General features: G+C 35.9%; 1 protein-coding gene across 1 annotated transcript in view; it reads right to left on the bottom strand.

The window, feature by feature from the left end:
* The window catches only part of DNER (delta/notch like EGF repeat containing), a 121,249-nt gene that overhangs the window by 75,500 nt on the left and 29,004 nt on the right, over positions 1-16,745 (bottom strand). The gene's annotated exons all lie outside the window — the stretch shown is intronic.

Below are 16,745 nucleotides of genomic sequence, written 5' to 3' on the forward strand. Positions count from 1 at the left end.
ACGGCCACTGCTCATAACCAGTAATTTTAAAAACAATCTTCAGAGTAACCTGTCTAGGGAAAAGAACAAAAATCTAGAAATTTAAGGCAGTAACAGAAGTAGGAATGGGACATTGACCTCATAGAGGTCACCAGCTCAGGATGTAGCTGTGTGTTGTCAGAGTTCACCTCATCATGCAGCTGTGTTTATGGACATAAATTCTGTTTTATAACAGCTGGGTCTTTCGCCTGTACTTCATTTAGAGGACAGTAGCTTCAGAATCTTACTCGTTCTGGTGCTGAAAACTTCCTAACACAAGTGATTAGGGGAAAAAAAATGCTTATTTTTAACACAGCATTTGTAATAGAATAGAATGGGAGCTCAGTGATGTGAGCAAAATCTTGTCCTACGCTCACCTGCTTTCCTCTGATTTCTGCCTTATCTACCAGCTAGCTTGAACTCAGTTTCTTACATCATCATTGACTTCTAGGTGAAATGTCTCTTCCCTCTTCCACACCAGTGTTTACATCCACAAGATATTTACAGAATATGCTTACAAACTCATCTCAAGTTTCACCTGATAGACTAAACAAGCCGGGCTTGCTCAGTCTCCCGGTGCAGGACAAGCCCTGCGTTAAGGGGGCCGTTCTCACAACTTGCTCTCCGAGGCCTAGCACTGCCTTTCCAATGCATCAACACTTCTGTCTGTCCTGCAGATAGCTTCCTGACACTACATAAGAAATTTTTGCCTTAGTTAGAGCTACATCACACCGCTGACTCACTGACACCATTTGAGCAACCAGTACAGCCAGGCAGTTCCTTTGGTTTGTCCTCACATTAAATGATAATCAGTCCATCACTGGAAACAGACATTTTCTCAGTCTTTACACGCAAATTTCATGCAAGTGTTCCAGTACTATAAGTTACCTAGTTCTTTCCTGTACAGTATTTCAGTCCTTCCCTGCATAAGCAATGCTGCTTCTTAATATATTTCTCTAAAGCACCACAGTTATTATAGTTTTAACAATTACTTAATAATAAATAGGAATTGCATAAGCTTTATATATCATTAATGTGAAAATTGCCATCCCTCTAGAAATGACCTGGAATAACTTTACTTATAGCAAAACATAATGGGCACTTAAAGTCCATAACTTCAGGATCCTCAGAGATAAAAACAGGTTATTGAATCTACACTAGGAACTTTACCTTCCCACCAGTTCAAAGGCCTGGTATCAGGGGTAACAAAACCTAATGTTACACTTTTTACACATATCTGAACCAGTGCTAATATTGACCTTGGTTGGAACTTCTTTGACTAGAATTTTTGTATACTCTGGCCTCTGTAATATTTTTAGCCAGAAAACAGAGGAAACATTATTATAAAAGTTAATTTTGGAAACAGTTAATCATGAATGTTAGATTTTGCACTGATTGATGCAGGAGAGTTAGAGGCCATGCAACACAGCCCAAAATATACAGTATGCTTGTTTATCTTGTCATTCGGTTATAGCTCTGAATGTTATTTGCTTTGCATGGGGACACATCTCATACATATTAAATGATATATCAGACATCAGGCACAAATTCCGACTTCTTCATTCTTAAAATTCAACTGTATATTGAGTTTATATATACTTAATTTATCAGGACTCAAAGAAGCATTGACTTGTGGTCAGGTTGGCTTATCTCCTTAAAGTCTCTTCATCCTTCAAATCAACAGAATATCTGTTATCAGAGACCACTTTCTAGACCACCTCTCAGCGAAATCATGAAAGGACAAGGACAAGGACAAGGGCGAGGGACAAAACCCAGTTTGTTCTATAGTTTAACTATATTTTAAGCTTGCTTTCATTTCCAAATAGCAGAAATTTTTGTGCCAATTTTCTTTTCCTTTTAGAGTGTTGAAGATAAAAATTGTTCAAGTGCGAACAAAGCCCAGTTCAACTATTGTTTGCAACAGTTCATGTTCTGGTGGCTTGGACTAGATCTGAGTTTCAAAGACATGCAGCTCTCCTAGTGTTAGATAAGCTCTTTACTCATTCTTTCACAATTAATCCAAATTCACCTTAACTCATTTTGATTAATGAATCAGCATTCATTCTGCTCTGAGGAAATTTAATTGTTTTTGTCACACGTGAAATGTTAACACTATTACTGGCAAACCCTAGGAACACAAAAGCAAAAAACATTTTCAAACAGTCACAAAGGGCGCTTTTTTCCTCTCAACTCAATATATCCATTCACTTTACAAGCAAAATAATCAAAAGTGTGCTGTGATGGATGTTCCTTGTTGTAAATGTTTTTGAGCTTGGCCAAGCACTGAGCAGGAAGAGATGTGCTTGCCAACGAGCACTGCTCCTTGCTGCCCATGCCACACACCGAACACTGCCGGCCTTGGGAGCTGCCACTAACATTCCCCACATGCCGCAGTGAATACAGTTAAGACTGCTTGGTTTGTACAAAGAATTAAAATAGGTGAGCGTAGGTGAAGAACTTCACTACGTGCTTTCTCAGAATCGAGTTTTATGAAGTACTTCATAAGAGTTTTTAAGATACCTTTCCCCCTTTTTTAGCTACTATCAATTCTAAAGCTCTTTTTCCTTTCAGGAAGCTTATCAAAATGAACAAATGTCCATTTTTGCATGTAGATTCTCTGTTGAACCAAATAAAGTTCATTTTGATTGGTGGTTACAAAGAGATGAGGAAACAAAACTGATTAGTCGGTGTTGGTTAGGGACTTTCTATGGCCCTGTCGTAGGTGCAGCAATGGTTATGGAGGGCTCTGAGAAGCAACAGGACACAGTGGACAACACGCCTACAGCAGAACAAAAAGGTAGCAAAATTTCAGGGCTAAAACTTCAAAGAACTTTTGAAGTCCACAGAAAAAGAGTAAAAACTTCCTTGATCTTTTTTTTTTTTTAGACATTTCTTGTGAAGTTCACAGTATTTTGAAATATCACTGCACAGAGAAAAGGAGGACACAGGTAACAGGTATCAACATAGCTACTGATTAAATAAGAATGTAATATAATGACTACCAAAAAATCCAGATGTTCTTTAAGATGTAGAATTTCAATAATCTTGGTAGAGAAAATATATTTTGTATGTAAGTCTCTTGTTGGTTTTATCCTAATTTCTCTGTTTAATAGTCTGTTTTCATAATATACGCATTAACTAAATAGGTACAGTCAGCATTGCAGTAGCTAGCTGACAAAGCTGAATTAAAAATCATAATATGTATGCTCATGTAATTGCTATCTCATATACTTGAACAGATGTAATTTTTAGAGTATTCTTCCAATAAAATCCTATGATTGATACATATCAAGGTGACCTTGGTATTGCAGTTCTTTTTCCAAAGGCGGATAGAATATTAACACAGGTACTGTACAAAAACGAGGCTTGTTTAAGAATCATATTCACAAACACGGATTGTTTGCCAGTCAGTCCAATTGTTTCCTAAGGTTTTAGTTTCAGATAAAATACAGCAAGATGTATATCTGCAAGATCTTTTCACCAGTACTCTTTGTGGTGACACCAATTTGTCATTCAATGCTCATTCAGTGTCTCCCCAAGGTGGTTGCACTTGTTCTACCTGGACATGGTCAGAAAGGATCCTCGGGAGAGCTTCGAAAAATAAAATGATAAACCTAAAGAGAACGCTAAAATGAGCTGCTAAACACTATGCAAAACCTGTCTCCCACTTGCAAGTCTCCTCTTAGATACGTTAGTAAAAAAATAAATTTTGGTTCAGTTTTTATCACCATTTCCTACAATCACAGATGACCTTATACCAACTTCTAACTTAGCTTTGGTAAAATATGGAAAGAAACGTGGCGGGGGGAGGGGAAGAGTAAATCCAGTACTCAGATTAGGTATTCAGTTAATTGTTTAAAATCATTCTATGTACTGACTTCTAATCTGCTAACAAAGCCAAGCTGCCACAACAATGTCAAAGGCTGGCATTTTACATTTGTGTTCAGCAGCACTCGAAACCTCCAAAACGGTCTTCAGATATTAAAAGCCTACAGAGGCCAAAAGCCACTGGCTTTGGATCCCTGAGATGTTTTTTCTACGTAAAGGATGAAAGTTGTGGTTTTCAAATATGTAAATTGACTTGAGCTGGTTGTGATTTAGACTAAATGTGTTCATCTTCATGTGTTCAGCTAAAAACAGATCTTAAGAGAAATTTAAATCTGTAGAAGAAACTGGCACCTACATTGCTGAAGAAATGCCCTGATACAAAAGTAGACAACTGCTCTATAGGAATAGATCATGGGAAGATCCACCCTGTACCACCAGCCCAGAAAAAGGATTGAATGCATCAACTTCAATCTATGCACTGTACATTAAAAGCCACCAAATTCTGAATACTTTAGCAAGAAAATAATTAAAACCTACACTCTTAAGATATTATCAATTTGTTTCTAATACAGTAAGCAGAAAAAATCTTGCAACTGTTTTATTCTTATATGCACATCTGAAATATCATACCATATTTGCATATGCAGCAATTTATGAAAAAAATGGAAACAGATTTAAATCTTCTATATAAAAATGACAATAAAGTTTATCTAGAAAGGCAATCTCTTTGAAAAAATGGCATATCTTCAAACTATTATTTAAATTTAGTTTTATTCAAACCTTCAGTCCATTGAAGTTTTAAATCCCATTCTATCACACAATAATCGTTAATGCAAACTAGGAAATGGAAGACAAGAAAACAGGACGAATTGAAATAGAAAAAAAAAAATTAGATGCTCTGAAGAGTGTCCACAGAAGTATTGAAATTAGTAAGTTGAACTAATGATTCCATTCTATTTTAGAGAAATACATTTTCGTGACTTAGTGGGCCTCAAGCAAGCAATGTGGGTTCAATTTCCGACTCCCTGAGACATCCTGTGTGACCAGGGAACAAACAGTCAGACTACCTCCACCTCTTTTCTAGCTAAAGCGGAGATTACATTTCTTTTCTCACATCCCCTGTGTTATTTGAACAGAACAATTTTTTTCACAATGGGAAGCACAGGGCCAACATAGATAGGAAATCTCTGGTGGGACTGAAATACAAATAAATAGAACAGGGAAACACAGCAAGGCTAAACCTGTGACCTGTGGCTATTCACATTTGTTTATTTCTTATTCCATCTTTCTTGTTTCTTTCTATGGCTATTCAGGTTTCTTCTGAACACTTGTATGCTTAGACAAACAGAGGTGTTCAGAGAAATATCCAGCAAAAAAACTTTAAAGTTAGTAAATATTTCTAGTTTATATGCTCTTTTCTAATTAATCCTTGAAAGACAGCAAAATCCTACTGATACTGCATGCTTAGACACTATGCTTATCATCAAAACAAGGTCTACTTGAAAACAAGCAGCTTGAAAAGTACATTAATTTTCCAATTATAACCAAATTAATAATAATAATAATGACAATAATAAATAAATACATAAATAAAAGAGTGGTTTATACCCTGGGCTAAGAAAGTTAAGATGAATGAGATCATCTCATGAGAATGTAAAAATTAACCAGTATCAGCACCTTGGTGCACACAGACTTCTCCACCTTAAATGCTCCTGGAAAGTTACCTTCAAACACTTTTGCATATGTTTAAGAACAATCTTGCTACCTTCATGAAAGTATTTCTCCTATCACTTGTGGAAAAATACAGTACTATGTCATGGTGAAACATGGCCTGACAGGGCGCAGTGATGACTTGCAACTTGATCAGGTACCACCATGTCCATACAGGAATCAGAATGTCACAGTTTGTCAGATAAAAATAATAATAAAACAAACAAGTAAATAAATAAATAAAAGATGCCTGTATGGTACTATTTCTAACTAGAAGTAGCTATTGCCTGCTGTGAACTACATCAGTCTGAGCCTTGCGTATCTGCAACTTTAAAGAATAGGCAGGCCACAAAGTATTGGAAAGCGCTTTATACTAAAGTCCTGGAAGCCAGAACAATCAGGGCTTTTTTTCCCATCCCGGAACACCGTGTAAGCAAGGAGAAAAAAAAAAAAAAGAAAAAACGCACCTTATATATTGCATAAAACATTAATATGGCAACTACATCAGTTTCATTTATTAGAGACTCACTACAAGCTGCAGCACAGTGGGAATTAATCAAGATTTAGAAGGCTAATGCCAAGAACTGTATCCTGCTGAAGTGACAATGTAAGCAACATTCTTCTAGAAATAAACATTTACTATTTTCCCTTAGCAGTTCCACTCAATGCCCCAGCCCATCAGGAAAGACATCAATAAGCGCAGTAAAGAAGAGAAACCTTTATCAGATAACTCGGAACATGATTCTTTGAAACACCGTTAACTGTGAGCATTCTGGATTGCTTCCAAGCTGCCATTCTCATCCTACGAGTTTTGAATACCCAGAGTAATGAAACTGCCAGTGAATATAATAAATGGATAGAAAACATTTTCTTTACTTCAGTGAAGCAGCAAAAAAATGCCTAAAGAAATTGTCTGTCTAATTGAGACCAAAAGCATGGCTGCCCAAATCTATTTGAAAAACCAGCAAACATAACAAGGCAAATTTTAAACAACATGATAGATTTTAAAAGCAGAGTGCCAGCAAATGGGTAAGTTACCCTTGCATAATAAGTTACCATACATCAGCTGCTTTGCTATACCTATCCTCAGGCACAGTCTAACCTTGAGGCATACCGAAATAACTACAAAATAAATTGAGATCACTTTCTGCCTGCCTCAACAAAAGGAAAATATCTACTTCACAGTAACCACGGAGTACTGCTAGATGTGAGCATGCACATAAATAGTTATTGAGAAGCACTTTATAGTTTTTCCTCAGCTTTTCTCATCAGATTATTGTTAGTACTGTTTTTTGGTATATTTTCCTATATCCTGCTGGGAAAGGCCATTCAAATTGTTTGCTATTTCTGTAGATACAATGGATTTAATATTACATTTCCAGTAGACAAGCTAAACCAACTTACCCTGTTTTTCAGCAATTCCTCCGCTTAGCAAAGATGTTTTTTTAAAAAGAAAATGAAGTCAGGGTATCCATTCTGAAGATAAGATAGGTCAACTACCTGGCAGAAAGAATATAGGAAATACCTATAGATCTGTAAAGATTAGCTGTGAAGTCTTTTTTCATCTCAGCATCATCTCATTTACTCTCAGTAAGTATTGGCAACCTACAGCGTCGTTGAACAGGACCCCAGTGGCGCTCACATTACTGCTGGTAAAACTGATGGGTAATTCTGAACAGAAACCATTAACTTCATTACAGCAACACAACACATTGGTTTGTTTATATCTTATGCTATTATTTCATTATGAAAGCATCAAACAGTGAAAGAATCATTAATGGTGTCTTTATTCTTAATATTGTTTCCATTTTCAGAAGTGCTCTTTTCTTGAGTAACAGTGGGGTGCACAAAATATTTTTATGCTAGGAAATTGTGATATGCGATGATATGAAAATTCATAATATCTTTACTTCTAGAACGACCTTTCTACTAGCTTCAAACACATCATTCACTTGTGAGAAACTGAAATTAAGTAAAGGCCATTCCTAGAATATACTTCCTTTTATTGTTCTAGAAGTCATTAATTGATCTTAAAAATGATATGTAGCATTCTATAAAAAGAAGCAAACAAACATGCCAACTTATATGCAAAGATTTTAGAAGATTTTTTAAAACAAAAGATTAACCAATTCAAATGAACTTAACTTTGAAATTAAACATACAGGTCACTGTCTAATTCAAGGCTAATAACATTACTTCAAACTCTTGAAGTTCTGCCACAAATGCTCTGAGTTATGGTGAGATAAGGACTAACACAAAGAGGAATAAACTTCCAATATATTTATGAAACAAAAAATCCTAAGCAACCTGCTACTGGTGTTTTCAGAACTGACTAGAGAAGTTACTCATCTATTCTACTGAATGTAAAAAGAACTTGAATTCCCAAATCTTTACCTATTTTAAAAACAACAGCATGATATAGCCTCTATTCGGGTATGTCAACAGACGCCACCACATGAACACATTCTCTCAGCATTCTCTGCATTGCTGTAGTGGTATGTTACTTCCCATTATTGCTATTTTTAAAACCTTTTCCTGTGCATATTATTTTAGTTTTAATCATCTGGGCCCAGGATTAGAATTGCAAAACCCAACTAAATTTTGCACGTAGTTATTGGGGGTTAATACTTTATGTTCAGCAGAACTGACATCTTAAAGGGATTCAGAGAAGAGAGATGCCAATCTGAAGTAGTTGCCTTCAGTTCTCAGTTTGGTCATCACAGAAAGTAGGATTCACAGCCTTCTTTCTTGAATTGGGAACCTAAACAGTTTTTCTGGTTACAAGTGATTAACTCACTTGTTTTTTCTTTAAATCAGGGTCAGAGGCAATGTAGAAAACCCATTGTCTTTGTCTCATAACCAAAGCGCCTGCCTGCACATAAAGAGCAATGTCCAAAGAGTTTCAAACCAACATCCCCTAAGAATTTATCATTTAATGCAAAAGTAATTGGGTTAAATATTTGAACAATGTTCAAATATTTTGAGCAGAGATAAGAGCCCAAAATTTCTCCGCTTCTCCTTGCTAGCACTCCATCACTCACTCCCGCTGACACTCCTTCCAATCCTCACTCACTGTGGCCCTGTGATTCTTGCTCTGCAAAAGCAGTTTGAACTACAAAATTTTATCTCACATTTTGTGACAGGCTGAGTGAACTCGGTTACTTCCTGGCAGCTAACACACAGTAACTTGTTAAGAGATGACAGCAGCAGCATATGCCTGCACCTTGAGAATAAGACAATCTTCAGATGCATAAAATAGGTCTCTATATTCACTGGCTAGGGGTAGTGCATTTTTATCCCCAACTGAAATAGCTGTTTTGCCCAAACAGTATTTCTTTGTGTCATCATTAAAGTCCGTAGAACAACCTTTTGGGGAATATTTTTTTAAACCAAATTTATCTTGCGCTCCAAAAGACCTTCTAAATTTTTATTAGGAATAAACTTGATGATTTACATAACATACACAGTAACAATTGTTTAGGGTTTTATCTTTCTAGTCGATGCTAATATAATTTTTCTAATGTCAGGTTTCGATTATTTTCTTGTAATTTCAGTCTCTAGATCACTCTCATGTCTTCTATTTTATAATTACAGACTTTTCATTTCTTTAGTGCAGAGGACTCAGCCTTCACGCCCGGAAAATTCAGACTGGAATCTACCTCAAAAATCTCAGGTCAAGGGAAATGGAAATTTTGAATTTAGCCCATGCCTCTGGAACAGTGGCATCCATTCTCAAGGCTCCTGTAGTAAGTTACAGGGAAGCTGTCATTACAAATAACAGAATTACTCCTCAGTGTGCTTTTATTTATTTGTTCCTCTTGATCACATCAGAGATAACAAGCAGAAAGTCGTTTGTCATAAGATCTTCCTTCTGGCATGCCCAGGATACCATTTATACTCATTGTTCAACACGATGAAAGATACGTCTAGAAAAGGTAAGATGACTTTCAGCAAAGTAGTGCCAAGCAACCAAACTCATCATCTATCATTTCAAATCTGCTCTAAAGATTGTAGCTGTTACCAAACGCATTACAATATTAATGAACACTGCCTGGAAAGGATTTATCCCTCCTCTAGATGAAGATGTTCCCCTTTGTTAGTAATTATTTTAGTGGGGTCTTTTGTGCCAAATTCTCTCTTATGAATCTTTGGAATACACAAAATCAGATAAAATACAGCCCATTTTCCTAGCACTATAGAAGGCAGGTCTGTGGCCTAAACAAGCCCTTCTATGAATTCACTATATTTAAAAAAAAAAAAAAAAAAACTCATATCTGTCATCAAATTACACTGTGTGCACATCATCATTTTGCTGTCTACTACAAGCCCAAGGGACTAGAGTTGTAGTTTTGTTTTGTTTTGTTTTGTTTTTGGGGGGGGTGTCTTTGTTTTATTTTTAAACAATACTGTTCTAGAGCTTCTCTCTCACGTCTACAAATTTATCTTTTGGTTGTTTACCCTCACTAATTAGTAAAGACTAATTGCAGCTAAGCTGAAACATGTCATGGGTCATTCCCCATGTGTTTTTTGGTTTGTTTTCACCGAATCTTCTTTGTATGATTTCAAACCTGCAATCTTAGCTAATAATCCCAATACTAATTTATGTCTATGTTATGTAAATCACACAGTTCCTTATTGTTTTGATGCTATGAATTATGTTCACCACTTTTTGAACTCAGCAATACTTCATGGCATCTAAAAACTGATGGCAATAACTAAATTGTAGAACTTTTTTGCTGTATGAGGAAATACTCCTTTTGTCTGATTTAAATTTTCTGCCTGGTAATTTCATTATATATCCCTACTCCTTATCCTATGAGATTTATTAAACATTCTTTGCCTTTACTGGCTTAGGCACAAACTTTATGAGGTTCTGTACGTTATTCTCCTGCACACATCTAGGATACACCATGGCAATTACCACATGAATCAAAAAGGTAAGGATTTACAGATCTGATCATGATTATGCTGGGAAGCTTCATATTTACTACGGAGACAACAGGAGCAGGATTCTATCTCCTGAAGATGGATTCAACAGGTTTTTGTTATTTAGAGTCCTGTATGCATGTTTGCATTTTTAATTAAATTTTCTGGACTTTGTACGTTTGCTTGTTTTGGTTGGGTTTGGTAGGGGGTTCGTTTTGTTTTGTTTTCCCAGGATTTCATTAATTCTTGTGGCACAACATTCATTTTTTAGTGGCAAACATCAGGGCTTCTGAAAGGTACACTACCGTAACAATTTATGATAATGGACAGCAAGAGACTTGTACAAGAGTGCTTGATAGAAGTTAAAATATAAGGAGAAATGTTTATGGATATTCTTTTCTTCCAGATTATCAGGCATTTAGAGGCTGAAGCCCTTACCTCCTTCTGAAACAGTTGCAAGAATTCAAGGGAATTTTCCCTGCTACTGTAAAAGAAACCCAGGTTGTTCCTGTAGCTTTCAGCCAGCCTATTGCCTCCTGGTCACATGCATTCATGAGGCACTTGCATGCCTAGTGTCTCTCAAGGTTTATCTCTCATGTCAGTCACAATATTAAAAATTCTACGTTTCCTGTTGTAACTGCATTGAAAGCTGGTGATTTAGGAAACATTTGAAGAGGCAGCCAAACACTGAGTCTACAAATAGCAAAGCAGTATAGTGTGTTTTGCACAACAGTATCTCTCTAGTGGCCCACCCAACTTGATAAAATTCAGTTTGTACATGCATGGATTTTCATCACAGGATAAGACAATCTTTTGACGCATGTTAAATATTCTTGAAAATTATTGAAAACTACACTTCTACATCTTGCAACAGTATTTCATTCTTCATCTTCAGCAAACATACGAATACTGAAACAAACTAAATAAAAAATTGGGAAAACTGGAAAAGAAACATAAGTATTTTAAACCTCTGTTACAGGCGTGCCATATAGGAAGCTTCAGATGATAGGAAAAAAAAATAGTTCATTAAATCCCTGCTGTGCCATATCCTACATATCTTGTTGTGTCAGGTTACATGATATTTTAAGATACTACACACCGGCTATTCCTTCTGAGGATAGAAAGTACAATGGGGTAGAAAAAGATTCTTAATGCTGTATCTGCAAAATGACAGTCAACAACATAACCTCATTATGCTTTATTATGATTATTAGTCCCTATTCCTGAACTATTAGTTGCTTCAAAAATTCTTTTAATTCATATGAGTGGTTAAAATCTGAAAAAAATATGGAAAAGAAAAAAAAAAAAAAACTTTTTTTCCCTTCTGGTTTCTTTCCTTATGCCCAGGAGATCTCTCAGATTTGCAGCATTCCTTCAAGATTCCACTGAAAGTCAGAAAATTTGAACACCATGATGTGATTAAGAGATAACTCTGACAAACCTCTTAAAACATTTGCCTTTTCCTTACAGGAAATTTTTTGAATTAAAGATGTTTAAGATATTTTTCTGAGATATAAGATTTAAAACAAAATTATCTTCATAAAAGGTTCTTCTGTTTAGTAATTCCTTATTTCTCAAAAAACATTTCATAGTGTGGAAGAGGGACAAGTCTGAAATCAGACAGGAAAGAAATGCTGATTCCAGAACAAGAACAAAAGAAGCTAAGAGTAGTTAATAGGGAGAGCTAAACTATATTTTGACAACACAAGAGAAAGAAGTATTACATTAATCAAAACATCTAGTCACAGGATCTGTTTGACTTTCTAACATTGAAGATGAATCATGGGTTTGGTTTCTTTATTGCAACAAGACAGTTACAGATGAAACAGAGGGAGAAACATGGCCAGTGCTACAGCTTTTAGCACAAAGAAATCCATTTGTATTGCAAAGACAGAAGAATACAAGTATTTTTTGTATATAAATACAAGTATCTTTATGTATATTTTTATGTTAACATTCTCATATAAAATCATAGAATCAAAGAATTATCGTTCTATGTTTTCATATTCCTATGTAAAATCATGAAAAATGAGTCAGCACTAAATACTTGCTAGGCTTTGTGCTGTATCTTTAACCTGAAATCTCCACCTAAGGACATGTCCTTGAAGCATTCAGCTGCAAGACACTCATAGAATATGAATTACCAACATTAAAAATGAAAAACTAAGAAAGAACTATAACACGAGTATTACTTTCTGAAACATCGGACTAAAGAGGCAGCTGGACACTGAATGCAGAGGAAAACCAGTTAAATTCTAAACCAATTGAAGACAAAAATGTTATTTATACATACATACCATACATGTATAAATAATCTACATCATTGCTTTTACTTACAAGGTTAACATGTAGAAAGAATTAAGAAATCCATCTATTGCAGGGCACAAAGCAGAAAGTCTTTTTAGAACTATTGAGACATCCTGTTTGCAACAGAAATAACTTGATCTAGTTCGGGGGGCTGATCTAGTCCCATCTTTCCCCTCTTCTGGAAAAAATCAGGCTCTTGCTCAGCTTCCGAAAGGCTTTCTTGTGAAGATCTTCAACACTCCACTGCTACTTCTTGTTCAAATGTTTTGTAAGGTGTCTATAAAAGCTGAAATATATTATGATTGCAGTGCCATCAGAGGACACCTACTCCAATAACATCCTTGAAGACTACAGATCTTTAGACCATCCTTTTTTTTTTACTTTTATTTTTATTATCCAATGGATAGTCTAACATACGTTATAACTTAGCCGCTAATAAGCTATGGACTTAATCACCGCAGAGTAAAGAGGTGTCAGATAAAAAAAATATAGATATATATATCCTAGAAAGTACTGTTACTCTACCTAGAAGGTATTAGGAATTAACTGGTCAACAACTCTGATGTCTCCCACGAAGTTCTGGTGAATATTCACAAACATGCAGACCTTCATAATGAAGCCTGGATTTCAGCAGCATTTGACCATTTGATTTGCAGGTACAAGTTTTAATATAGTCTGACAAAATTCTTAGGCACATATCCAAGTGCGCCCCCAATCTCTCTTTAATCTCATTTGGTGGACACTATCATCCAAATGTCCAAGCACTTTTTTTCCAGGAGAAACTCCCTCGTCTTCAAAAGCTATTTCACTTGCTCAGCGTGGACTTGCTCAGCTCACCATTTGCAACCAATAAAGAAATAACAATGAAGTCAATTAACACTCAGGCACTGAGATTACATGCCCTCACTTTACTAGGAGAAAATGATAGAAAAGAAGTACAGTTGGATGAGAAACAACAGCATCTGAGCAAAATCCCTCTTCAATTGTGCAGGCTACCCTAGGAGGCCTGGGTTACAAGGCAGTCCTGAAGCCTTCTTACTGCACTTATGCTTGTAAAATCTACTCTCCCCTCTAAAATGGCTGAAGAAAAAGCATTCTCTTTACAACCTTTGCTAGTTTACCAGACCAATGTAACCTTTTTCACCCTCCTCAAATGATCTGCTGTTTAATTACAGGCTTGTCTGGAAGGATCAATACCTCTTGGCAGTAACCAATTCATTATCGTACTTTTCCTGCATTTGATTACAAGAAACTCAAGTCAGTTTTTGTTATTTGCTCTGTATATGCATCCACTCTTAATAATTCCTGAAATTCCAGGACCACACAGGGGAGTAGAAAAAAGACAGAAAGACAGACAGAAAACAAAACAAACAAACAAAAAAAGGAAAATATCATTAATGGTCTTAGTCTCATAGTATTTTCCTTTTGATTTTTATGACAACCAGACACATACTAAGTCTTCGTGGTCTTGGTCCATAACATAAGTGGGTCAAGCGTACATAAAAAGTTACTTCTATTCTTATGGCCTCCTCTGACAAATCACTGACTTTCTGTGACAACAACAGCAAAAAAAAGGACAAATGAAACATTAAATTCCCATTGAAATCAGATAAACCATTGTGCTCATTACTGCTTTCAGCAAGATTGAATTCGGCTCACTGTCTGCTTTCACCATACCAAACGGATCAAAGGGATGCACCACGGGAAAGCCTAACACAAGTAGTCAGACAGTTTCAAATCAATGTCAACAACTCCATAAATAATCAGCCAGAACAAATCTATTTAAAACACAGGTATATACAAAATCTCATAATTATACTCAGAGCTGTCATTTCTCTAACTTCCATTTAATTATTTTGATTAAAAAAAAAAAATAGCCTACCATGAACAAACTGGTGCCTAAGACAGTTTGACTGGAATTGAGTGACTATGTATAGCCAGGTTATTACTAGTCCAGTTCTGGCCAGCCACACTGGCCCTATTAGATTGAGACAGTAAATAGAAGCCTGCAAGTCATAGAAATTTTTATGGGATCTTTGTCTTTCTAGGCTTGTATGTCAGTATTGAATTTGGAAAAAGTGAGAGACTGAAAGGTAAGAAAAAAGCAGGTGGCTCTTGCTCAAGCTTTGCTACACAGCTTTGCCAATGTATTTCCAGCTTGATTTGTCACACTTCTGTTATTTTTCTATTAACGTTTAATGGAACAGACTGCATATTTCATAAAGACTTTCAAGAATAATTTCTTGCACACAAAAATGCCAAGTAAGGACAAAATAATTAGTAATTTCATTTTAATTAGTGATTTAAAACAAGATTTGAATGTTGATAAGCCATAGAATACTTCTCCAGAAAACCTAAAAATGAAAAAAAAAAAAAAACCACCTTTAGACTGGCTGATTTATGAATTCCTCACACTGGGATTTGTTTAAAAATAATACTGAAATATTTACATACCTCCTCACTGCACAGAAAAATACCACAATGCAAACTGTTTATTTTAGCCACGTGGGGAAATTGGTCAGTATTATTTATGTCAGAAATAAAACTAAAAATTTTGGGGGGTATCTTAACTGCATAACTAACCACAGAAACCTTCTCCTTCACAAAACCAGCTGAATTACAGCAAGTCGTGTTGTAAGCATATGTAATGTTCCTTGGTGTGTCATCGAGCACTGTGGAAAACAAAGCCATACTCCACTATAAGCGTGGAAGAAAATCGGCCAGGTAAGTGTCTAGAGAGTAGATGGCAGGTATTTGGGGCCAATTGAAGCACAGCACTATCCCATCCTAAATTTCTTTAGGATCCCTTCCTCTTCAGGTCTACACAGATAAAAGTTAGAGGAAAAAAAAAAAAAGTAAAGCAAAACAGTTTTTGACAAACCACCTGGTAAAATGCCTAAAATAATTATCGCTTCCTTTAGAATAACTTTCCATATGTTGGTAACTAACCGTATTTTCTTGTTCCATAATACAATTAGTTTGGAACTGAAAATGCATGCAGGAGCGCAGAAATCAGAATTACACTCACAATTAGGAAATACCCTACTGTAACTGTACTTGTTCTTTTATTCAACATAGGAAATTCTGCTTGAAAATTTATTACTGTTCTTCATCATCAACTCTTAATAGATTTCAAACTGCAATGACCTTGCAAAACAAAGTACTAGCTGTTATACCAGGGTTGGTTTTGTTCCCCCCCCGCCCATCCCCTCTTTTTTTTTTTATCAAGTCCACCATATTGCTAAATCTGTTCCACCTATTTAGCTTTCTCTGATTATTTTAGAAATATTACCAAAACAGAATTATCTTTTTATTTCCATCCCAGTAGACACATCCTGTATCTTCATCAGTCTTCCTACAGCCAAGCTATATTACCACACATCAGCAAATCCAGTGCAGTGAGCACTTTTTTTTTTTCCTCTAATCTTATAACTCCCTGTTCTGCTTATTATTAAGATAATAACAAAAAAAGCCCAAAGCCCCATTCAACCTTGAACACCTCCAGGGATGGGGCATCCACAGCTTGTCTGGGCAGCCTGGGCCTCACCACCCTCAGAGTAAAGAATTTCTTCCTTATATTTAATCTAAATCTACCCTCTTTTGGTTTAAAACCACTACCCCTTGTCAAGTGAAATACCAGTATCAAGCGATCATCCTTGATTTTTTTCTTACAATCAATATTTACCACAAACCAAAAGCCAGGCACATAGGGTATGCATGGCCATCACTAAAGTGCAAATTTCTATGATTTAAGTTGTAGGTCCCATCCTGCAAATGCTCTCATACACAGATAGTGAAAATCTGGTTCACTGTTCTAGAAATGTGGTTTTATCTTTACACAAGAGGGGGGAAAAAAGTGGTGAATCATGTAAATCTCAGATATGCTCTTTCTACACTTCCAGGATCAAGAGTAGTTGAGACATAACTTGGAGATGAGATGTCTCCATTTTACAGCC

The sequence above is a fragment of the Anser brachyrhynchus genome (genome assembly GCF_964034855.1).
Source record: "Anser brachyrhynchus genome assembly, chromosome: 9".
In the NCBI taxonomy this organism is placed as follows: Eukaryota; Metazoa; Chordata; class Aves; order Anseriformes; family Anatidae; genus Anser; species Anser brachyrhynchus.